At 51.9% G+C, this 24,083-nt stretch overlaps 1 protein-coding gene and 1 long non-coding RNA gene across 4 annotated transcripts in view; one reads left to right on the top strand and one right to left on the bottom strand.

Annotated features, from left to right (window-relative positions):
- SRRM3 (serine/arginine repetitive matrix 3) overlaps positions 1-6,571 on the bottom strand; it is a 55,757-nt gene extending 49,186 nt beyond the window's left edge. The window contains exon 1 of the mRNA XM_019646837.1: positions 6,367-6,571. The gene's annotated coding sequence lies outside the window, so the exon portion shown is untranslated. The remainder of the gene's footprint in view (positions 1-6,366) is intronic.
- A 58-nt stretch (positions 6,572-6,629) lies between these two features.
- Positions 6,630-21,565, top strand: LOC109385037 (uncharacterized). Of its 3 annotated transcripts, XR_002124542.1 has the most exons (3): positions 6,630-7,276; positions 14,180-14,480; positions 21,206-21,565. It is a non-coding gene; the product is annotated as an uncharacterized LOC109385037 (long non-coding RNA). The 3 variants fall into 3 exon arrangements; XR_002124543.1 differs by lacking the exon at positions 21,206-21,565 and having other exon boundaries at positions 6,630-6,989; positions 14,180-14,534; XR_002124541.1 differs by lacking the exon at positions 21,206-21,565 and having other exon boundaries at positions 14,180-14,534.
- The last annotated feature ends 2,518 nt before the right edge of the window (positions 21,566-24,083 follow it).

Genomic DNA, 24,083 nt, shown 5'->3' with positions numbered 1-24,083 from the left:
GGTGGGTGCCAGGAATCTGCTTTTCATGGAATGTTCTGGAAATTCTGAGGCAGGTACTCTGCACTGGTTCTGAGTGTCCAGGTTGGGAGGAGTGGAGCCACAGGAAGAGAGGTCCCAGGCCATGTGACCGTGTCCTGAAAGCACACCACAGGCCCTCCTGTTCTCTCCATCTGCCCAAATCACGCTTGTCCTTCAGGGGCAACCTTCCTGTGTGCCTACCTGCTGGAAACATCCCTTGGTTTCTCTGCTGCCTATGGGAGAAAGGCCAGACTCCCCTGCCTGGCACTAAGGCCCCTCATGTGGCCTCTCTCCAGCCTGGTCCTCTGCCCCTCGGACTAGGCCCTGACTCTCTGGCCACACTATTCCCTGAGTGCCTGATGCTCTTTCCTCCTCCATAGCTCTGTTCATGCTGTTCCCACTGCCAAAAGTGCCCTTCCTCTTTTTCTTCCCCTGGCAAAACTGTACTCATCCTGTGAGGTCGATCTGTGAAGCCAGCTCCAAAGTCACCCAGGCAGGCAACCCTCCCACCACCACCAGTGCCTGGGAACACTTGGGGTGCATCCACATCCAGTGCCTAGCACAGAGCTTGGGGATGACAAGGATAACTAAGCTTTCAGTTCAGAGGAGCTGCAGAGGAAATGTTTGATGAATGAATAAGTGCCCATCTATGCTTTCTGATGTATGAGGAGCAGGGGACAAAGGAAGAGAGAAATCAGGAGACAGAGGAGAGAGGTGTTCTGGGGACAATAATGGATGGGTCACAAGAACAAAGAAGCACGTGTCAGATTATGCCAGACGGGGGTGTGGGGGTGGGGAACAGGACTGCCCGGAGGCAGGACCTGTCTAGTGTCCCAGTTTCCCTACCAGCCCAGAAGCCCCCTCTGGTGCCCTGTTGGGAGAAAGAGTGGCTGGGCTTCTCTGCCAGTCCTGAAGCCCAACCCTCCCCAGACTGGGGTTCTCTGTCTGACACTGAGGTCTATGCCAGCAGCTGGGATGGGCATGGAGGGTAGGCTGCCCACCTCTCATCCTGCCCCTGCCCCACGGGTCTTCTTTTTTCCCTGGGTGAGCCTAGCCAGGAACATGTGCACATACACCCCCGTCAAACGTCCCAGAGGCATGTCTCTGGTACGTCCCCTCTCCCGCTGGGCCATCACCCGCTTCCTGGCCTCTCTGCCTGTGGTCTTTTTCTCTCCGCCCTCCACTCCCTGTCCCTCCCGGCATCAAATGCAGCCGGATTGGGCTTCCTAAAGCGCACATCTGACTGTTGTAAGACGCTGCTCCAAAGCCTTCCATGGCACCCATGGCTTCCCAAATACATTCCCAGTTCTTACAGTGGTTTTCAAAGTCCTTCAAGACCTGACCCAGCCTACCACTCCCCCTGGCGGCCCTCTCGTCCTAGGAATGCCTTCTGTGCTACGGCTACATTAGATCATTCACTGTCCACTTAGTTCACCGGAACTTTTGTGCGATTTCCCATGCTGTCCTCCAGAATGCCATGCCCCTGCCTTCTCTGTCTGGCACCTTCCCTGTCATTCTCCAAGTCCCAAAAGCCTCCTCTGGCTAGCCACATCACTGTTCATACGCCCATTTTACAGGAGAAGAAGACCTGATTGTGGAGACTGGGGCCCAGATGAGATCCAAGCCCAGAAGATTGGCAGTTGCTCAATTCCCAGTTCTGAGCTCTTTCTCCTGAGGTCTTGTTGGGTCCAGGCTGTCACCCTCTCCAGGGAATGTATGACTGTCTCACACGCCCTCTCCCCTAGCAGCCTCGGCCCTCCCCACCTTGGTGCTGGCAGAGAGGTGGACAAAGGAAGCAGGTCCACCTCAGTCCCTCACTTACCCTGTCACAGGCCCCATAGCCATCCTCTCCAAGGGAAAACACAGCCGGCAGACCCTGAAGGTGTACCCCACCCAGGAGAGTAAGGCGGGGCAAGGTCCTCTCTGCAGCTTTTACTGACTCCCTGCGAAGCAGCTCCACCCATGCCCAGCCTTCACACGGTCATTAAAATTATGCTTTTTGAAGAATCTTTAAAAACATCAGAAAATTCGCATGGAAGAGTAAAAAAGTAGGATGCTGGCTTCCTCCAAGAGCATGTTTCCTATTTTCTCTTTAATGTCTTTACTTCCCAAGTCTTGTACAATAAAAATGTATCCTTTTTCAAATCAAAAGACTTCAATTAAACTTACTTTTACCTGTCTCCATGCTGGGGCGTTCTGGGGAATGCTGGTGGGGATGGGGCTCAGTAAAGGGAGGGGTCTCAGAGCCACCAGCCACACGCAATGCTAGAAATTGGCAGGCCAAGAGCTCCCCAGTGCAGTAAGCTGTCTGTACCCCAAGGTAAGGATCACTGGAGCCAGACTGCCTCAGTCCTCACAGACCCCAGCAGGATGCTAAGGGAGCTGTGGCACTGCCCGCCAGCTCCAGCTGGCACAGCAGCCTCTGCAGTGGGCAGCAGGCCAGGGCGGGGGTGGCAGGAGGCTGAGGCCAGGCTGACTGCTGAGGAAGCAGCGCTGCAGATGGATGGGCCGGTGGCTTTTGGCTACAGGGTGGGAGTCCCTGGGGGTTGGGGGCAGCTCTGGAGCCAAGACACACATGGCTGCTGAGGCCTTTCTCCCAGGCCAATAGTCATCCTGGGCAGCCTGGAACGGGTTCACCTGCCCAGGCCCCCTGAGAACCCCATTCTGGATACATGGCGTCAACAGGGCTTGGCCTCTGGGGATGGCACTGCTGCCCTCCTATGCTCAGGTCCCAGAGGAAGGTAAAGTGGCAGGCCTAAGCCACAATGATGAACTAGGCTGGGCCAGGCTGGGGTCTTTAATTGTTGGTAATGAGCCCCTCACTTTCATAAGCCCCTCTGCTCCTCTGGGCCTCCCACCCTCTCTCACTGATCTCTCTGTCCCCTCACTGTGCAGCCTCTGCCCCCCCTTCCTCTCTGAACCCACTCTCACTGAGTGCCCTCTCTCTGATCCTTTCTGTCCTCATTAAACCCTTTCCCTCTCTGAGTTCCCACCCTCCAATCCCCCTTCACTGAGCCCAGGTGTTGGAATTGAGAAGGAACTTCTCCATTTCTTGTCTGGCTGCCCCTTCCCACCGGGCCTGGACTAGTCACATACCAATCCACCCCCTTTGTGGGGCCCTGCATCCTCTCTTTACAGCATCAGCTGCAAAATCCCACCCTGTCCCCAAGATTCTGAATAAACCTCAATCACCGCACCCCTGCTGCTTACCTGGACATGGGGATTATGCATGTGTGTTCTGGGGCCTTCTGGACTCTGGCAAACAACTCTGGAATGTGTATGCAGGGCATCCTCAGTGTCCCTGCAGGTCACCTCAAATCCTGGGCACAGAGGGCCTCAACCTGGGATCTCCGGGTGAGACACTAGGCCGCTCCAAGTCATATTTCCCCCCTTGAGTTAAGACCTCAAGCTTGTAGGTAGGAGGTATGGGTGCATTTTAAATTTCAGTTCCAACTAATAAATCAAACCTTGAAACACTGAAAGTGACTTTAATCTCTGCTGATGGACCCACAGGCTTCCCGACATACAGATTTATAGAGCAGGGAGATCTTAAAATCTTGCTGGCAGGGCCTTCGGGGTCATCTAATCAAACCCTATCATTTTGTGGTTGAGGATGCTGAGGCCCAGAGACAGGAAGGGACCTGTTCAAGGTCATACAAGAAACCAGGGTCAGAGATGGGCCCAGAAAGAGGTCTTCGGGATCCTGTTCCAAAGCCCTTCAGTCACTTCCACCACATGTCGTGCCCCAGTCCCCACCAGCCCACTGTGCCCTGGTTGACCCTCCCCCAGGAGAACCTGAAGAATTGAGGACAGGGTGGTGTTGTAGAAGCCACACTGGGCCCTGAGGCAATGGGCTAGGGTTGCACCAAGACTTTGTTCTGTGACCTTGGGAAAGTCATGTCACTTTCGGGCCTTGTTTTGCTCCTCTGTGAAAAGGACCAGGCTATGTGAGGATGAAATGTCACCAGGTTATATGAGTATGAAATGAGAGAATGTATGGGAAGTGACAGGTCCATGGCAGGGGCTCAGAATGTGTGTAGGAGTTAAAGAAGAAGGTGGGCTCCCCCCATTTCCTCAGCAGAGCTCCCGGTTGGCTGCTGGGACAGGAGGAGCTATGATTCTGCCCCTTGGGACAATAAAAATTGGTCAGAGGAAGAGAAAAATCAATAGGTGAGGCACATACCAGCAGTGCCGGCAGTTGCTTGTGACCAAGGCCCCGTCTCAGGGGGTGAGGACTAACTGCTTCAGAAAGGACCAGGCAGTCACCGACTTGCCGAGGTCAGCAAGAGGCTGTCAGGCAGAGGAGGTGAGAAGTGGGTGCGGCAGTGAGCAGATGGGCCTGCCAGACCCAGACTCCCCCTTTGGTAGGCATGACAGTGGCGGGGGTGGTATATGGCGGGGGCACCCACCAGCCAGTTCAAAGCACATTCTACCTCCAAATATCCCAGTGACCTTGGGAGAGTCAGCTTCTTCCTGCACTGCACACCCTCACCCATATGCCACAGGCTCCCCATCTGGAAAGCTGGCAGCATGGCTCAAGAAACTGGCATTTAACTGGGTCTTTCTTGATATCAAGGGACTGAGACAGGTCATTAGCTCTATTTCTGCCCTAAGGAAGACAGCTTGGGTGGCTTCATGACCTTGAGAAAGTCACTCAAGTCTCCTTTTTCAGCTGTGAAATAGGGACAATGGTGGCTTCCTTGTGAAGTTTTTGTGAGGATTAATTGAGTCAACTGTAGCCTTGTGCCCAGCATGGAGCTTGGTTCGAGGCCCTCAGCCAATGCCCACCTCCTCTGGGAAGAGAATGATGTGCTTTAGACAATGCTGAAAATTTGGCCACCTTTATCCAGCTCCTCCTTAAGAAATTCTTATTTGCGTTCTATTTACTGACACTTGCCCAACAGTTTACAGCTGAAAAGTAGTTTCTCATTCATTATCTGGATTATTTCTTTGAACAGCAAAGTAGATGCTGTTAATGCTTTACCTGTTTTACAAATTGGGAGGCAGGCTCAGAAAGGTTAAGTGGCTTACTTGAAGTTACATAGCTTAGACTTGAACCCATGTCTGTTAAACTTTAGAATTCATGACTCTGAACCCACCCACCCCCACCTCTTAAAATCTAATCAACTATTCACTCTTCAAGAATTCCTCCCCCACCCCTCACAGGAGAGTAGGCTGGGGCATAAAGTTAAGGAACCAAGAAGCAGGTATTGTGTGGGGGCAATTTCCCAGCCAGCTTGGTCCTATTTTTGGCTGGTGAAGAACTTGGCATATGCTGGGGGACATGACCTTAAGATGTCCCCTTGACAGAAACTCCAGCCCCTGCCCTGCTCTCCATCAAAGTATCTGCCTTTTCTCTTGACTCAAGACTAAAGACCAGCCCAGGCCCCCTGATGCCAGAAGTGGGTGAATGAGTGAGGTCTTAGGGGGGTGAGAAGTTGTGGCTAGGATAAAGCACAGGCACTGGGGTACCAGGCCAGACCTGGCTGCCCTTCTCTTGTTCTCCCCCAAATCCATCTCCACAATGAACCTGCTGCCAGGAGCAGGAACTGCAGGAGGCTTCACCACTGTCCAGGCAGGAGCCCTGGGAGGGAGGGAGGGAGGGGTATGAGGATGCAAGGCAGAGTCTGTGTCTCTTTTCTCCTCTCTCCTTTTTACCAGGAATTTGTTCTGGGGTTGGGCCCACTCTGAGATCCCTGGGCATCCAGAGAGCCCACAGAGAACCCCCCTAAACTCTTAGAGGCTATTTTCACTTCTGTGTCCTCTATCCTGTTCCCAGTGTGAGAGGAAATGCCATCCTGTGTAAGACCCAGTTCTTGTTGCCAGCTCGTGCTTGCCCAGGGGCATTTGGGCAGCTGAGAAAGGGGCCAGGCTGTCCCCTATGCTGCCACTCCCTGCTGGACATAAACCCAGCCTTCAGGTGGGGGCCTGCTCCCTCCACCCCTCTCAGTGAACAACATCTCCACAGGGTCCCTGCGTTGGTCTCTCCCTTCCCTAGGGAGCAGGTCCTTCTCCTTAGCTGGTGGAGGGCAACTGAACTGCAGTTGGGGGGCTTCCTAGCATCCTCATGGGCCAGGCCATGGTCATTTATGCCCAAGGGAGTCCTGCCCATGACCTCGCAGGGTTCTCACTTTCTCCATCCTTCTCTGTGAAATGAACAATGTTTCTCATTTCTGTTTCCCAGATGCCTCACATCCACGACCAAACACTCTAGTAGTTCTCCAACCTACTGCCTGCTAGGGGGCCTGAGGACCCTGAGCTGGGCCCAGTCTAGCTAGGGAGGACCAAGGTTCAACCCAGCCCCAGCCCCTCTGGGAAATGCTCTCGCCCCACCAGGGGCTCTCTCACCTCCCCGCTGACCGCCGCGCTCCGCCGGGCGTTCGAGCCAGGCGTTTTGGCCCCGCTTGTCCTGGCCGACTCCGGGTCGCCTCCTCGGCTCGGCTCACCAGGGCAGCTCCGCGGCTGCCACGGCCCCGCGTCCTCGGTCTCCCCGCGGGCGCCGCCGCCGCCGCCGATTGCTGAAATGCTGGACAGCGCACCACCATGGAGGCGGCCTCCCTGCCGGACGGCCAGAGAGGCCTGGCGCCCACAGCGCCCTCTGTAGGTCTGGAGGGCCCCCAGCAGCGAAGGCGAGAGTCGAGGCGTTGGAGGACTCTCCACACAGGGACGTCCGTTCCACTCCTTAAGGGTCGGGGGCACGCCAGCCCTGGGAGGCGCCCGGAGCAAAGGAGGCTATTAATTGGGAGTGGAACTCAATATGCTGAGTTCTGGCCAGGACACTGATTGCAGCAGGTGTCTAAGAGGTCCCAGGGATCCAGCTGGGAGATGCCCCTAGGACCCCCTTTCATCATGCATCTTGGTGGCCATCCTGAAGCCAGGCCAGGTGGTGAAGGGGGACAGCCAACGGATGAGAGAATTTTGAGAATGGAATCTCTGGACCTTCGGTGGTGCTGGGTTGGGCATCTGGAGACGTGAGTTCAAGTCACCCTTTGGTTACTGCCTTCATGACCTTGGATGGCCTGTTCATCCTGCATCTCCCACCTCTCTTTCCTTGACTGAACAGTGAGTGGGCTGAGTGGAGGAATTTAGAGGCAGGCTCCTGAAGGGGAGCTGGAAGCCCAGGGACCTTTCCTTAATGGAATCCAGGAACGTAGAGGCCTTGGTTTGGAGCCCACCAGTGGTGTCCCTGTGGAAACTTCCTGTTTCAGGAAGCAGGGCTGGAAGTACCCAAGCAGGCTTGAGCAGGACTTGGACTAAGGTGAGGCCAGTGAGGCTCCTGGGGCACAGATTTTTAAGAAGGCATTTATATGACATTGAGAGTCATCCCTAGGTCGAGTGTATGTTTATTGTGAGTCTGTGCAGGTTTACATGCATGTGTGCCCATCTGTGTACTCGTATGTCTGTGTGCATCTGTTTCTGTGCCCCTGTCTGGAGTCTGTGTGTACTCTCCTGCCCTCCTCTCCTTTTCCCCCCAAGTTTATTCACCCACATGTGTCTTCAGAGAGTGTGTGTGTGTGTGTGTCCGTGTGCATGCATGTGTTTGTCTGTGTTTGGGATCCCCACAGCTTAGGCTCAGTGAGGTCTGCAGTACAAAGCTTGGGATGGGGAGAGGGGTAGGCTGCAGCTGCTGCCGCCATTACCACAGCTCCATAGCCCTAAGAGCAAGTCCTCTGCTGGTCTCTCGCCTTCTGGCTGCATGAATATTTCATCTGCTGGGGCCTTGGGCTGGCTTAGCACCAGTGTGCTTGTTCCTCCTGCCTGGGAAAGGCTGCCCCCTTTGCCTGACTGAGCTTCCCAAAGCAGAGCAGGGAGTCGGCAGATCAAGGGCTGGGAGAGGGCCCGTGGAGGGCCTGCAGGCCTCTCCTTGACTGAGGAGCCATGGCTGGGTGTGTGGAGGGGACATGAAGGAGGCCAGGGGAGGTGCAGGGATGGCATCCTCTCAGAGTGAAGCCCATTCCTTAAATGAAGTCAAGTTAACTATAAACCTCATTGCAGTGATTTGGTTCCTAACCAGTCCCAGTTTCAACTCTGTTTGGGACTAGTGCCTGGGAACACTTTACTCCATCTGGGCACACCTTCTCTTGCCCTCCCCTCATCTGCTCCTGAAGCGCCTGCCCCCTCTAGCTTTACAGTGGGAGCTGCTTCAGGGGAGAAGGGGAGAATGCCCTGCAAGCTGGCTGCAAGCAAGTTTTCCCAGCTTCTTTGGGCAGACTATTCTACCAGACATGGGATGGGGGTGCCCCCGGAAGCCCTCTCACCTCTTGTCCTCCCTTGCCCTGGCTCAGGGAAATAGAACTCTACCTTGGTTTCCCTATCACCCTGCTGATTTTTCAAAAAGGGCTCCTACCCTTGTGTTACTCATTTCAACAAATGGCATCACCATCTGTGATGGCTTTTCTCTGTTTGCCCCTCTGGGTCTCTTCCCCACACATCTCTGCCCTGCTCTGGGCCTTGGGAGGCTGACCTCTGGAGACTGATTACCTAGGCTCTCTTGCTCTTGACTTCTGGTTGGGTTCATCCAAGAGGAAACACCACCAGGAGAATGAAGTGCAGGAGAAGAGAGAGGTTAGGTATTTATTCCCTTGCTGAGCTCCTCTCCAGCTCTGGTCTAGTCCTTCTCCTCCACAGTCCCAGGTCTTCTAGCCAAGTTCTGGCATTAAGTTTCTCCCTGTGACACTTCAGGCCTAGAGGTGGTAATGGCTCTGGGTGCTTCTCTATTCCTTGTTGCTCCATTCCCACACCCACACCCACACCTCTGTGCAGAGTCCCTTCATCAAGCTCTTCAATTAAATCTTTGGAGGGACTGTCTGTTTCATTCTTGGTCCCTGACCCATGCACCCTCCCTTTCTCGAGTCTGGTCTCAAGTCAGAGCTTTGTGGGCCCTTGAGCCCTCCAGCTCTCTTTTCTCCCTGCAGACCTCCCTCCTCCTGGAACTGTCCCTCTTCTTCACCCCCATGGTGTCTGCCTGGGCCAAGCCTTGGTCCTTGTCTCCTACCTGGTGCCCGCCCCTCCCCATTCACTCTCCCCTGGAACATACTTCTCTGCTTGAATAGCACTTGCTCAATGAACCCTTCCAAGATCTCCCCATGTACAATCTTATCTCCTCGCTCAGCACTATTTTTCCCTCTTACTCTCCTTTAAAACAATTATTGGGAGAAAGTATACATAACATAGCATTTACAGTTTTAACAACTTCTAATGCACAGCTTAGTGGCATTAGTACATTCACATTGCTATGCAGCCATCACCCAAACCCAAACTGAAACTGAACATGTGAAACAGTGACTCCCCATTTCTTCTCCCCAAAAGCCCCTGGCACCCTCCATCCTACTTTCTGTCTCTATGAATTTGACTACCTCATGTCAGTGGAATTATACAGAATTTGCCTTTTTGTGTTTAAGCATAAAGTCCAAGTTTCATCCATGTTACAGCATGTGTCAGAACTTTTTAAGGCTGAATAATATTCTGTTGTATCTATATACTACATTTTGTTTATCCATTCATCCATCAGTGGACATTTAGGTTGTTTCCACTTTTTGGTTACTGGGAGTAATGCTGCTATGAACATGGGTGTAGAAATATCTGTTTGAGTCCCTGCTGTCAATTCTTTTTTTTTTTTTTAAGTTTTTTAGATTTTTTATTGGGGAATTGGGGGATGGGAACAGCGCTGGGGAATTGGGGGAAGGGGAACAGATAAGTTGCTGTCCTTTTGTTCTTCAGTCTAGTTGTGGAGGACATTGCTTCACTGGCCCAAGTTGGCACCATCATTGCGTTCTTCCCGGGTGAGGCAGATCAGTCGCTGGCTTCTGCACAGCCACTCACAGTGGCTGCTGGCTGCTCACGCTGGCTGCTGGCTACACACGGTAGCCCATGGCAACCCACTGCAGCAAGGGCTGCAGCCTACACCGTCGCCGGCGACTCACAGCAGCTCAGCTCCAGGTTGAGCTGTTGTTCAGCATCTTAGCTGTAGAGGGCAGTGTCACTGGCCCTCACATGTGGGATCCGAACCGGGGCCCTCTAGCATCCCAAGCCAGCTCTTAACCAACGCGCCACTCGGCTGACCCCCTGCTTTCAATTCTTTAAGGCATATACCCAGAAGCAGATTATATGGTAATTCTATGTTTAATTCTTTGAGGAACCGCCATACCATTTTCCACAGCAACTGTACCATTTTAATTCCCGCCAGTAATGCACAAAGATTCCAGTTTCACTACATCTTACTCAACACTTGTTATTTTCTGTTTTTTAAAAAATGATAGTCATCCTACTAGGTATAAAGTGATGCCTCATCTTGGTATTGATTGTATGTCCCTGATAATTAGTGATGTTGAACACCTTTTTGTGTGCTTATTGGCCATTTGTCTATCTGCTGTGGAGGACTCTCCCTTTTATTTAATTTTATCACCACCTGTCATATTACTCATTCACTTGTGTTTTTTCTCTCTTCACGCTCTAGACCTTGAGCTGCATGAAAGTGAGGACTTGGCTCACTGCTGTAGTCCCAGTTCCATCACATAGTAGGTGCTCAGTAAATATCTGTTGATTGACTATGTAATGCTTCCCTTCTGCCTAGCTTTACCAGCCAAAATTTGGTCTGTTTACATTCTGCCATTTGTATTATGGGAACAATAGTGCCGTGAATAAACCTTCCCAGAGTAAACACAGGACTCAGTGTCTGATTCAGAGGCCTGCACCTGGAGCGGATTCACACTCTCCCATTCCTCCCATAGCCAGACCCACTTGCCTTTAACCTGTCACTAAATTTGGCATTGCCCGCCTTTCCTGTCTCCACCCCTACCAACCCCTGCAACCTCCGTTGTCCTTTATATTTGCCATAGTACCTTTTTCTATTCCCCTGTCCAGGGCAAACTCCCTTTCCATGTGCCCTCCCATCCTGGTGCACACCCAGCCCTTCCAGGGGCCTCATGCTCAGAGGCAAGAAAAGGAAAGACCCTGTGATGAGTGACCTGGCTAAGCTAGGCTGGTGTCTTCACTTGCTAAAGCTCCCAGACCCAGAGAGTAGCTTATGGTGAGTGGCCTGGACCTCACTTCACTCAGCCCTTTCTTATTCTGCTCTGTCTCTGCGCCATCCTGTGTCTGGCATGAACTCCGTGAAGGCAGCTGGGTCCTGACTATCTCTGTATACACCACACCAGCACAGAGGAGGCAGCAATCATTGCTTGTTGAATTGACTTGTGTTGGTCTCCAAGCTGTTTTCTGTCCGCCCCCTCTACCTTTTTTCCCTCTCTAATTCCCCTCTCCCCAATCTATTTTGCTCCCTTTTTCTCTGGCTCTGCCTTGTCTCTTTCCATTTATCTCTCTGTATAACGTGATATAGACACACACCTTGGGGGCACTTGGCCTTGGAGTCAGCCCCTCTCTTCTAGTGCTTCTCAGAGTGTTTCCTTGACCCTCTGGATCAGAACCACCTTGAGTGCTTGTTAAATGTGATGGTGTCTGAACTCTCTCCAGGCCTATTCTAATGGCTATCTGTTGCTGCATAACAAGTATTCCAAAACTCAATGACTCAAAACAACCAGCATTTTATTATAGCTCACAAGTCTGTGGGTCAGAAATTTGAGTAGTGCTTGGGTAGGTGATTCTTCTGCTCCACGAGGCATTAAATGCGGTCACTTGGTAGTTTTCAGCTGATGGATGTGTTGTGGATTGGAAGGTTTAAGACACCTTCATTCACATGTCCGGGGCCCTGGTGGAGATGGCTGGAGAGCTGGGCTTAGTTTGACTTCGCTCCTTCTCCAGGTAGTCTCAGGCCTCACCATGTGATGTCTCCAACAGATCATCAGACTTCTCACACGGCAGCTCAGGGCTCTGGGAGCAAGTGTTCCAAAAAGAGGAGAAGTAGAACCTGCCAATCTCTTAAGGCCTGAGCTCAGAAGGCACGACATCACTTTCCCCATTTTCTATTTGGTCAAAGCAGTTACAGAGCCCACTCCATTTAAAATCATGTTCTTTCACTCATATTCAAAGGTGGAGGACATAGATCCCACCTCTTGATGGGAGGAGAGGCTGGCAGTTGGTGGCCATCTTTAATCTGCCATATCTACCGAGTCATACACTCTGGGCTAGACCCACTATCATTGTCCTGAGCTGGGGAACTGATACTGTGGCCCTCATCTGCCCTAGAGCTCATGCTTCTCATGCCCTGGGCTGTCCCCTTGTCCAACACAAAGATTTCCTACTGGCTGTGTGGATTTGGAAATACTCACTGAGCCTCTGTTTCCTCATCTATAAGATGGGGCTAATCATGCTTGTCTCTGAGGGTTGTGTTCCTTCTCTAATTATTATAGATCTTCTCATTGCCATAGCCTGCAGTGAATTGGTGATGCAGATGAAAGGCCAGTGATCTTGTGGTGCCTTTTATTTGGAAAATGACAAAACCTAGGCATCTGGGTCCTTCTCTTAATCTGATACCTTCACTGTTCACTCTTTGCCCCTGGCCCGACCCATCAGTGTTTCTCTGCTGTTGTCCTTTCTTTTCCCTGCTCCCTTCCCTGTCGCCTGGTGCCCCCTCAGAGCCCAGCACTCTGCTGGTCTACCCAGCATTCATGAATCCCACTGCCTCTTTCTCTCTGTGCCTCTCTGTCTGGCCCACTCCAGGCCTCTTCCTCCCCACTTCCCGCCCCTGCTCCCAGCCTCTCTCTCTCTCTTTCTCTCCCTCTGCAGAGAAATTGAGGAGTCCCTTGTGGCTGACGGGCAGGGCTGACCTTGAAGCAGATCTTTAATAAAAAATGAGCAGAGGCGGCAGCCTCCCCCACTCGCCTCCTCCTTCCTGTCTCCTGCTTTCTTCTCTACTTGTAAATCCATCAAAAGGGAGCAGTGCTCTGGGTTAAGCATGCCCTCATTAGGGTCTTTTTGGAGGGTGCAGATCCCTGGGACGTGGTGGTGTGAAAGAAGGAAGCTTTTGCTGGGATTAGAGGAAGAGGTGCAAGAGGGGATGGGGCCATAGTTTTCTGTCTTAGGGTTTTACATGGGAATCTTCCTCTCCTATCGAGGCCTCACAACTGTCCCAGTGGGTCAGCCCCCACCCTGGCCCAAGGCTATCCTGGCCTGGGGTTGGGGGATTGTCATCAGCAGCCTAACCTTTACCCATTCAGGGGACTTGGAATCAAATCCCCCACAGACCCAGGTCCCCCTTAGCTTGCACCCAGGAGTGAGAGTGACCACTTTGAACACAGTCATATCCTAGCGATTATGTTCATCCTCATTGCCTCTAATTCTCACAATGAGCCTGTGAGCTGGAGATCATTGTCCCATCTCACAGATGAGGACACTGAAGACCAGAGAGGTTCAGAGTTGCCCACAGCCATCCAGTCCATAGGTGACCTGAGCAATGACTCAAACCTCCATCTGTCTCACAGGGACAGCCAAGTGACTCAGTTGGTTAAGAGCTCGCTCAAGAGTGTGAGCTCTGAGCAACAAGTTCACTGGTTTGATTCCCGGCCCGAGCTGAGCTGCCACTGAGCTGCCAACAGGTGGCAGGATGGCTCAGCTAAAATAATGATAATAATAATAATAATAATAATAATAATAATAATAATAATAATAAATAAAATAAAAATAAAACTTCCATCTGTCTGACCAAAGCCAGACTTGTCCCATGAATCACTGGCCTCAGAGCTGTGCACAGTCTTATTTCTGCTCCCTGGTCCTGGCCCTCGCCCTGACTGGGGCACACAGCTCTCCTTCCTGAAGCTGGAACTCACTCAGGCACTTCAGTGTGGGCCCTGTGGGAAGGTTCTACCTCCTAGAACCAAGTTGTCTATTCCCTGGCTCTTCCTGCTTTCCCTCTGGACCTTAGGGCACCCCAGAGCCTGAACCCCTGTGAGGTGGCCACATGGTGGGTGTGACTCTGGTTGGTGCAGTTATTCTGCCCCTTTGTCTTTGACTGGGTCTTACAGGTGTATGGGAGATATAGATATGTGTATGGATGAATGTGCACAGATGAGTGGATATTGTGTGTGTAAAGGGCTGGGGGAAAATGAGTGAATGAATTTGCAAGTGAATGAATGATTGAGAAGCCACTCAAAGGGATAAGTAAATGAGGCATTGAGTCAGTGAACTCTGCCCACCAGACAAGGTAGAGGCAGGAGCAAAGAGACTGCGACAGTGAAGTCCCCCAGTGTTCATGCCTCCCTTCCAGAGTAAAGAGCTGTTAATGGGATGTGAATGCCCATCCAAGGACCGTATCTGCCAACTTTCCTTGCATGTAGAGAGACTATGTGGCTAATTCTCACCAATGGAATGCAGGCAGAAGTGACATTTTCCTGGAAGAGGCACCTAAGAAGCATGTGTACCCTGTCTGGCCTCTCTTCCCCCATCTGCTGGCAGGATGCTCAAGACTCAAAGCCCTGGGGAGGGGAGAGGGAGTCCCAAGATGGAAGGAGCCTGGGTCCCTGTATCATCTCGTGGAGGAGAGCTGCCTGCTGACTAAGAACATCAATGTAAGACTATTAGAGAATGAGAAATAATAATAAGTAGTAAATAAGCTACTGAAATTTTAGTGTCTTTGTTATAGCAGCTTGTATTGCCCTAACACACTCACAGAAGCTAATTATTCATTGTCAAGCTGTGGAATTTAGTCCCGAAACACTCAGACAGAGGCTGTGGAGGCTCTCAACAGGCACCTGTGACAAGAGTCAGCCAGGTCCTTCATCCTTTGCCTGCAAGAGGATGGGAGAGGGGGTGTGGATAGGTGGGGACAGAGAACATGACCTCACAGCTTTCTCCTTACCTCTCACAGTCAGGGAGGGGTTAATGTTGCTCCTGGATTGGGGAAGGGACTCAGGTATTGGGGTTAAAAATGACTAATTGGACAAAACTAATCTGTAATGTTAGAAGTCAGGATAGTGTTTATCCTTGGGGGGTGGTGACTAGAACGGGTACAGAAAGGCTGGTAATGTTCTGTTTCTTGAGCTGGATGCTGGGTATACATGGGTGTGTTCAATTTGAGAAAATTAATTGAGCTGTATATGAATGATTTCTACACTCTTTGTATGCATATCGTATTTCAAGAAAAAAAATGTAATGCCCAGGAGAGGGAGGATTAGGATGAGGAGAGAAAAAGGGTAAAAAAAAATGGGATAGAAACAAGGGGAGAATGTCAGCAGACGGACAAAGGAGGGGTGTGGGCAGGGCAGAGGACAGCCCTGCCCTTTTATCCATCACTGTGGCCTGGGACGTATGCTTCCTCTCTTTCTTTGGCAGGCCACCACAGGCCGTTACCCCCATCCATTGCCCCTTCATTCCTACTGGGCATCTACTGTGTCCAGGCCCAGGAAGCATCCAGGTTGTCTCCCTGGGCAGGTGTCCTGGCCTGGGAACCCTCATCCCCAAGGAATGTGCAGCGAGCTGTCCTTGGAGGCCTGGAGTACCATGCCTGAGCACCAGGGGACAAGGCACTGGTTTGAGTGGGGGAGAAGGGAGGGGGTGGGGATGGCTGCAGAGATGACAGCTGAGGCTGTCTTGGAGGATGTGACCCAGTTTTATCTCCAGCATCCATCTGTCAGCAGAATAGCTTCCAGTCACCTGAACCCACTGCACACATGCACATGGCACACACGCGCACCAGGCTCACACACAGCTCACATGTGTCTCATATACATACCACATACATGCCTCCACACTCCTTCATGCCCTACATGCATGCCCCAATCACATGTCCCATACCCATGTCTCATATGCACACCCAATACACACGCCCCATACACATTCCACATACATGCCCCATTGTGATTCTTATATGCTGTTAGTTGGCTCTGACTCCTGGCGACCCCATGAATGAATGATGTCCACAGGGTCCTGTCCTCAGCGGCCAGATTCAGCTGCTGTAGACTCACACCCATGACTTCTTTTATGTAATCAATCCATCTTCTATTTGCTTTTCCTCTTTTCCTGCTTCTTTCCATTTTTCCAAGCATTTTTTCTTTTCCAAAGAACCCTGCCTTCTCATGATGGGCCTGAAATAGGACAGCTTTAGTTTTGTCATTTTTGCCTTCAGCGACGTTTCAGGCTTAATTTGCTCTAGGACCCATGCCATATCCACTCATCCACGTACATATGCTCATGAACATATCTATACCTCCTCTGCACCTTTACGACCCAAACCTCAGACACACACCACATCATGTCACACAACTCCTGACATACGTAGCCACCCCCCTCCCCACATCCATATGGGCCCCACCAGTGTGTATCCATGCACAAATCCACGCACCAACACATCAGACCCTGGGACAGAGATGGCTAGAGGAGCACACACACAATGACCCAGATCTCCAGGCACCCAGAGGCAAGAGTGGATCGACTGAGTGTCCCTTTGCGGGGTCCTAACCTGGACCCAGCTCTTCCATGAGGCCTTCCTTGACTGGCCAGTGGCCCAAGAAGAGCCCTCTCTGAGCTGTAGAAGTCCGCTGTACATGAAAGGAAAGATAACTCACGTCCCTGTGAGGATCTGCCAGAGCCCCAGGCCCTGCCCCAGCTGGGACGCAGCCTGAGTGAGCTGCAGGCAGAGCCAGGTGGGAGCCCTGAAAAGCTCCAGGGTCCTGGCCTGGGCCAACCCCAGCCTGCCCACTCCAGCGGCCCAATTTTGGGGAGAGATGGATGGCTTGGGGCAGGCTGTCAGTGTGGGGCAGGGAGAAAGCTGGGTTCCCTGGAAAAGGCCTGCATAAATATAAACATGGTGTATTTCACGCTAAAAAGCCTCCCAACGCACTGACGGCAGCAGGGCCTGTTCCCCCCCCCCCCCCCCCCCCCCCCCTGCTTTAATGACGCCTCCAGGGACCCTGACAGGCTGAATTTGCTTCCTAAGCCGGAGCAGCTCGCTCAGCTCAGACAAAGCCCCGTGCTCATGCTGGCCCAGACCTGTGGGGCGGGCTTGCGGGGGGAAGGGAAGAGTAATGGGGCCCTGAGCACCTGCTCTGCCTGTGCTGCCCCTCCGATCTCTGCTTCTTCATCTCTGGCTCCTTTGTAGCCCAGCCAGAGCCCTCCTCTCAGCAGCCCGAGCCTCAGACCAGGAGCCTTCCTGTGAGCCCCAGGAGGACCCCGACCTCCTAGTGAACAAAATCAAGGGAAAGTCACCATTTATTGAGCACCTACTGTGTGTTGTGGGCCTTGTATACTTAATCTTCTCAGCAAACCTGGCCATGGGCATTATCGCTTCCATTTTACTAGTGAGGAAATTTTGGCCCAGAGAAGTTCAGTAATTTGCTCAAGGCTACACAGCCTCGGAGGGTCGTGGGGGGCAGTGGGGAGGTCTGGAGTGAGGTGACCTCTTGTTGGCCTTCAGCAGCCTCACCTTCCAGGCTGTCCTTATAGACTACTCCAGCCTTGCTGGGTTCTTCCTTCCTTCTGGAAGGTTCTATTGTACTGGGATGCATGGAGTCAAATTTATAAAGTAGCCTGGTACCTGACACGTAGGTAGCTTGTGTTCTATCTCCACATTTTGCTCCTTTGCGTACCTTCTGTAATGCTACTTAGCTCTATCTTTTAAGCTCCTGTTTGTACTCAGCCTGTACGAGCAATGCTGCCCAGGACGACAGGCCTGATGTGCTGTTTCTAACATGTAGACACACATCACAATAAACGTGCCTAAGTCATGTCAGGGCCCCTTGGAGAGGCCTGGCCTGACACCCAGCACTGGCCCTGGCCTCTGCCTCTCTGCGGAGACTCTCCAGCATGAGGTCAGCGCCTCCTCCTGTGGCCTCTCCCACAGCTGCTGGGACAGTCCCTCCCCTCCAACAGGCAGGCACGACCTTGCTCCTGCCCTGTGGAAAGCGCCCTGGGCTGGTGTTAGGTTTCAGGGAGGACTCAGGTCCCACCCACTGGTCACCACTGGCAAAGCCACTTGACTTGAGTCTCAGTGGGTGCCTGGGACAAGGTAGCTGCCCCCCAAAAGTGGCTAAAGCTGCACTGGGCTCCTATTGGGATGGGGCTGACTGGACTGTTTCTCTCTGCTTTCCCATTTGTAACAGAGGTCTCTTCACAGGCACACTGGGAGATGGCAGCTGTGAAAGGTTCTGGGCCAGGACAAGATGCTCTGTCATGCAAACAAGTTCTTCATACACACATACCACATACAACATACACATAACACACACACACACACACACACACACACACACACACACACACACTACATCCAGCATCACCCCAGCCTGTGAAAGGAGCATTTCCAGTCACTCCTACCCCAGCCCCATCAGCTCATCGGCCTCTGTCCTTGGCAGGAGGGGAGTTAACCTAATTACTGGCCTGCAGTCTGCCTAGCACGAGGCTCTCAGCCTGGCTGGGAGAATATTAACACCAGCAGGAGCCCAGGAGGGAGAGAGTAAGGCTGAGAGGAGTTATTTTTAGGCAATGGAGGTGGGGTTTGCAGTGGAGCTGGGCTCCGGGCTTAGGGAGGGGGGCTTCATGGAGGGCTCAGGTCTGAGGGACAAGGCAGCCTGGCTGTGGCCCCTCCAAGAGCCCAGGTCAGCTTGAGGCTCCCAGGAAGGGAGGGAGAGGGCTGAGGGATTGAAAGAGGGACTTGACAGGACTTCCTACCAGAGCTGTCCTGCTGCTAGGCTGAGTTGCCAGCTGGTAAGAATGTGAAATGACTCTAAAACGGTCACGCAGAAGGCTCTGTGTGACCTGGCAGCCCCTCTCCCACACCTGCAGAAGGGACAGACAGACAGACACACACACAGGGTAGGACAGCAAGGTGGTGCTGTCTCAGGCCTCTGAGGGTGGCTGGTCAGTGGCAGGGGCTATGACTTCCTCGGGGCCTGTCAGTCACTCTGTGAATGGCCGGTGCCCTCCATGGCTGGGGTCACTGCCCATCTCTTATGAAGTGCTACCAAGATGCTGCATCCCAGCAGGGGGCATGGTGGGACATCCCCCCACCCCCCTCCAGAAGCATGTAAGACATCAGAGCATGGTAAGCCAGGAACTCAAGAAATCCAAGGGTCTGGTTTCAAGAGACAGAATCAACCCGCATGCAGGGAGGGTCCTCCCAGTGGTGGGGTGAGCTGCTGAGAGACAGGAGATGCTTGAGACACAGCCCTGCACAGGCTGTGCACAGGCTTCAGTCACCTTGCTGAAGGGGGAAAGCTCTGCAGCTAGGCTGCCTGGGTTAAAATCCCACTTGCTGTGTGACCTTGGAAAACTTACTTAACCTCTCTGGGCATCAATTCTCTTTGCTGTGGAATGGAGATGTTAGTCGTATCCACCTTAAAGGGTTGTGATGAGGATTAAAGGGAATATGCCTGCAAAACACCTTGGAGGGATGTGCTAGTTTCCTGTGGCTGCTATAACAATTATTAGAAATTTTGTGGTTTAAAAACAACACAAATTTATTATCTAACAGTTCTGGAGGTCAGAAGTTCTAAAATCAAGGTTTCAGTAGAGCCGCCTTTCTTCCAGAGGCTCTAGGGAGAATGGTTTCCTTGCCTGCCTTTCTAGAGGCTGCCTGCATGCCTCTGCTCCTGGCCCCTCCCTCCCTCTTCAAGGCTCAAAGTGTAGCATCTCTAAGTCTAGATCTCTGATTCTGCCTCTCCTGCCCTCCTTTTGTAAGGACCATTGTGATCACATCAGGCCCACCCAGGTAATCCAGGAGAATCTCCCCATCTTAAAGCCTTTAACATATGTAATCACATCCTCCAAGTCCCCTTTGCCATGGAAAGTAACATACTCCCAGGCTCCAGGGATTAGGATGTGGACATCTTCGGGGGCCATTATTTTGCCTTCCACAGGAGGCTTGCAAAGTAGGGAGTGCTCAGCAGACCTGAGAGAGGAAAAGAGTGCTCACATCCTGAACAGGGTTTCCCAGCCCACAGCTGGGAAGCTTTAATCAATAGGGGTTTGCAGGAGCTGCTGGGAAAAGTGGGCCCTGTTTTAGGCAAAAGTGACATCAGGGTAAGGTTATTACAACAAATCCCTGTGCCCAGCTCTTTAGTTTGCAAAGGGTTTTTCATGATCTCATAGATGAGGAAGCTGAGACTCACCAAGTGGATGACACTTTACCCGAGGTCACTCAGGTATAAATGGCAGAGTCAGGATTTGAATCCAGGGCTATTTGACTCCCAGTTTAGGGGGTCTTCACCCCACACCGTAGCTGTCTCTGTGCCCACCACAGCTGATAAATGCATGATGGGTTAGAGGCCAGAAAGGGAGTGGGCACAGCCCCCAAGAAGTACACAGGGCACTGGGCTTGGGTCCAGCAGCCAGGGCTCCCATCCTGCACTGTCACCAAGCTGTGTGAGCATGGGCAAGTCACCCCGTCCATAAAAGAGGCAGTAATGGATGGTGGCTGTGTTAAATAACAAGACTCCTGCAGCAGCACAGGGAGTGGTGCTAGAATGCAGGATTAGCCCAGTAACATGCTTTGGAAAGATACATATGTGATTTTTAATTTCACAAGCAATACTCATTGTGCATTCTGACCACTATCAGTAGGGATTTCTCACGATGCAATACTCAACTATACAAAGTGTATTTGTTTCCTGGGGTGGCTGTAACAACCCACCACAAACTGAGTGGCTGAAACAACAGCAATGTATCGTCTCACAGTCTGGAGGCCAGAAGTCTGAGGCCAAGGCACCAGCAGAGTTGGTTGCTTCTGAGGGCCGTGAGGAAGAATCTGTCCCAGGCCCCTCCCCTGGTGGTTTGCAGGCAACCGTTGGCCGTCCTGGGCTTGCAGATGTATCACCCATCTCTGCTTTCATCTTTACATGGCATTCTCCTTGTGTGTGTGGCTGCATCCAAATGTTCCCTTTTTACAAGGACACCAGTTATTTTGGATTAGGGGCCCACCCTACTCTAGTGTGATCTCATCTTAACTAATTACATCATCAATGATCCCATTTCTGAATAAGGTCACATTCTGAGGTACTGGTTAGGATTTCAACATGAACTTTTAGGGATACAATTCAACCCACAACACAAAGTACACAGAGGGAAAAGCTGGGAGCATCCTATATACAGCACTCACTCCAAAGGAACCCCTAGAAAGTTCCCATCCTAGAAATTCCAGAATACATTCTAGGATAGACACTAATTGGTGTGTATTCCTTCAAGACCTTTTTCTATGCATTTACATTAAAATACAAACAGGTTTTTGGGAGATTGTATATGTGTGTGCGTGTGTTTTACCATACATGGAATCATATAATACACATTTGTTTTCATTTAATAGGTTGTGGAGAGCCTTTTGTGTCAGATCAGCGCTTCATTAGCTTTGGCCTTGGGGAGAGAGATGAGGTAGGTGAACCCGCTGGGAAACCACCCCAAAGCCCAGCATCTGGACCCTCCTCTCTGTCTGAAGCACGGCTGGAGGGTCAGCAATGCGAGGCTGTGCTGGGGTGGGGAGCTTGTTTTCTGGGCCTGCTGTCCAGTTTCTCTTGTCGTTGAAAGAAAATACAAACCTACAGAAAAATTTTATAAGAGTTTATTTGAGCCAAATTTCAGGATGTGCCTGGAAGTGAGATCTCAACGGACTGAGAAAATGGTCTGGAGAATGGCAGTTATGCATTTAGAATCAAAGGAGAGAAAGCAAGAAAGGTTATATGAAATCCACTGGTGGTAGATTAAGGAGGCAGGAGAAAGCAAAGTGGGGAAATCTCTAGGATTGGACAAAAAGTAAAATGGAGAGTTCCTTCCTTTACATTGGTGGGTACGGGATAGTTAACATTTAACCTTTGCAGTAAATAGAGATGGTATGCAGGCACCATGATGATGAGCGGTTTCGTGCTCGTGCTCTCTGGTGCCTACGGTTGTGCCTTTGAGGGATCTGAAAAAGAAAATTAAATGCTGACATTTCAAACATATGTTATCCCAGATGCATAAGAACAATGGACAGGTCTCACTTAAGGTAAAGATTGACCTTTGCTAAGGAAGCTATAGGCCTGGGATGTGACTGCCTGCTCTGATCTGACAAGTTAGGAATTTATGATCAGACCATCCTGTGTGGTTACATTCTGTCATTGAGTGGATCAGTCCTGCCATGTAGCCCCCTGAGCTTGTCAGGTCTGCCATGTAGCTCCCCTTTCATTCATGCCTGCAGAAGGGGCCCTGCTCCACAGTGGCATTAAAATATTTAACCACCAGGAACTCTTTGGCACTGGCTAATCAGGTTTCAGAGAGGCCTTACTGCCAGGCATTACTCCTTTACCATGGGGAGGGCCAGGGGGGTCCCAGGGGAGGGGCCAGCAGACTGGGGCAGCAGCTATTGATTAGATGGTTCAGGTATTTGCTTCACACCAGATCAGCTGTACTGGGGCAAGCCAGTTGAAGATCAACCCACCTGGCCCCACTTTCGGCATCTGGTTCTGGGCTATCCTACTTGACTTTATGAGGGAATTTAATTCAGCATCTAGAAGAGGAGGAAAGAAGAACACTTTTCTGGTTGGTTAACTCCCCGCTTTCAGAAGTTGCCCCATCGGTGAATCCACAGGCCCAGGATGGCAGGCCAGGGAGGAGGTAGGCAGCCTCTGAAAGTGGGATAATTGAGGCGATTCGCCCAGAGATGTCAGGAAGCACTGGTCTGGAACTCCGAGCTGCAAGCACAAGGAGGCTCTTGCAGAGCCTGATGGAGGAGCTGCTGCAGATGCCCACATGGCTGCAGGTCTCGAGCTCTGGGCCACCCTCCTGGCCACCCTGGGTGTGGGTTATTTAATCCCCTCCTCACCCGCCTTGGGTGCTGGAAGCTGTGGCCTTGCTGATTACACAGGAAAGAGAGCCCAAGGTTCCTGGTTAACAGAAGTGGGAAGTTATCCTCCACGCTGCTCTGCCAACTCCTCCGTGGGGCATGGCCTTGAGTCTCTTGGGCAAGACTAATGGGGGTGTGTGCATGTTTCTCCCCAGACCTGCTCCCCCAGGGGACACCCCTGCACTGATACTGTGTCTCTAGGCCCTGCTTCCATACCTGAGAGCTGATTTCCACAGCCCTCTCTGGACTCAAACTCCCACCCGCATTATCCCTGCCTGAAGGTGGCGGCTCCTCCCACCTGGGTGAGCAGAGACCAGGCAGGGCAGGGAGCCGTATTTGGCCCTGGAATGCTTTTCCTCACTCCCAAGGAGTGGCTTTGTGGCACCAGCCTCTGGCTCCCTCTCCAGGCTATTTGAGAGAACTGCAGCATAAATCCCTCCTAGGAGAGGTCAGGGTCATTCTATTATAGGGTAAGCTGTCCACTCCCTCGGACTCAGCAGCAAGAACTTGATACTCCGCTTTCCTTATAATTACCCAACTTAGCTGTGTCTACCTCACACCTGAACGACAGCCTCAGCAGGACCAACTCTTTTGCCATTTAATCACCATCGTTGTGGGTGCCCTGCTGCCTCCCCACCAGCCTCCTCTCTGGTCTTCTAAAGGCTGGTTCCTGTCGTCCCCTGGCAAGGGCCTCGGGCAGCTCATTATGGTCATTAACACCATGCACTCAATCCCTGGGTTTCTGTTCCTCTCTGAGGGGGACAGGAGTCATGTGTCAGGAGGTGACCAGGAGAAGGCAGGGATGGCAGCCAGTACTCCGGCTGGGAGGTGTATAATTGGAGCTTGAAAGCGGGGGCGCGGTTAGTTTACCCCACACTAACTGGCTGATGGACTTCTGGGTGGTGGAAATGGGGCTGGGAGAGGCTTTTTCTCCATGTCCCTGTCATCCCTCCCACTCACTGCCATCCCATTTTGGGCTCTCAGTCCTTCTGTTGCCGAGTGTCCATCTTTCTCACTTCAGCGTGGCCTGCAGCATGGGCCTCCCCTGGGCCCCACCCACGCTCCTGAATCGCAATCTGCGTGTTAACAAGCCCCAGCTAGGACGTGTCCCCATCCTGTTCAGCACCTTTGACAATCCTCCGCTCCCACCATCCACAGGATGAGGTCCAAGCTCTGTAGCTTTTTTTATATTTTATTGTGAAATACATTCTTTAGAATGAGTTTCAGCTGTACAACACAGTGCAAGTTATACTTTTTACCCCTCGAAGTGACAACCCCCTCCCCCTGGAGCTTGGTTTTTTAGCCCGCCTCCCCCATGGCCTCACTGCCCTCGCCGTGTGCCCTATGTTACACGTCAAACACTTCG

Source organism: Hipposideros armiger, unplaced genomic scaffold (genome assembly GCF_001890085.2).
Source record: "Hipposideros armiger isolate ML-2016 unplaced genomic scaffold, ASM189008v1 scaffold_107, whole genome shotgun sequence".
NCBI lineage: Eukaryota > Metazoa > Chordata > Mammalia > Chiroptera > Hipposideridae > Hipposideros > Hipposideros armiger.
Note: the sequence above shows the minus strand (reverse complement) of the source record. Positions and strands in the feature narration are given on the sequence as shown.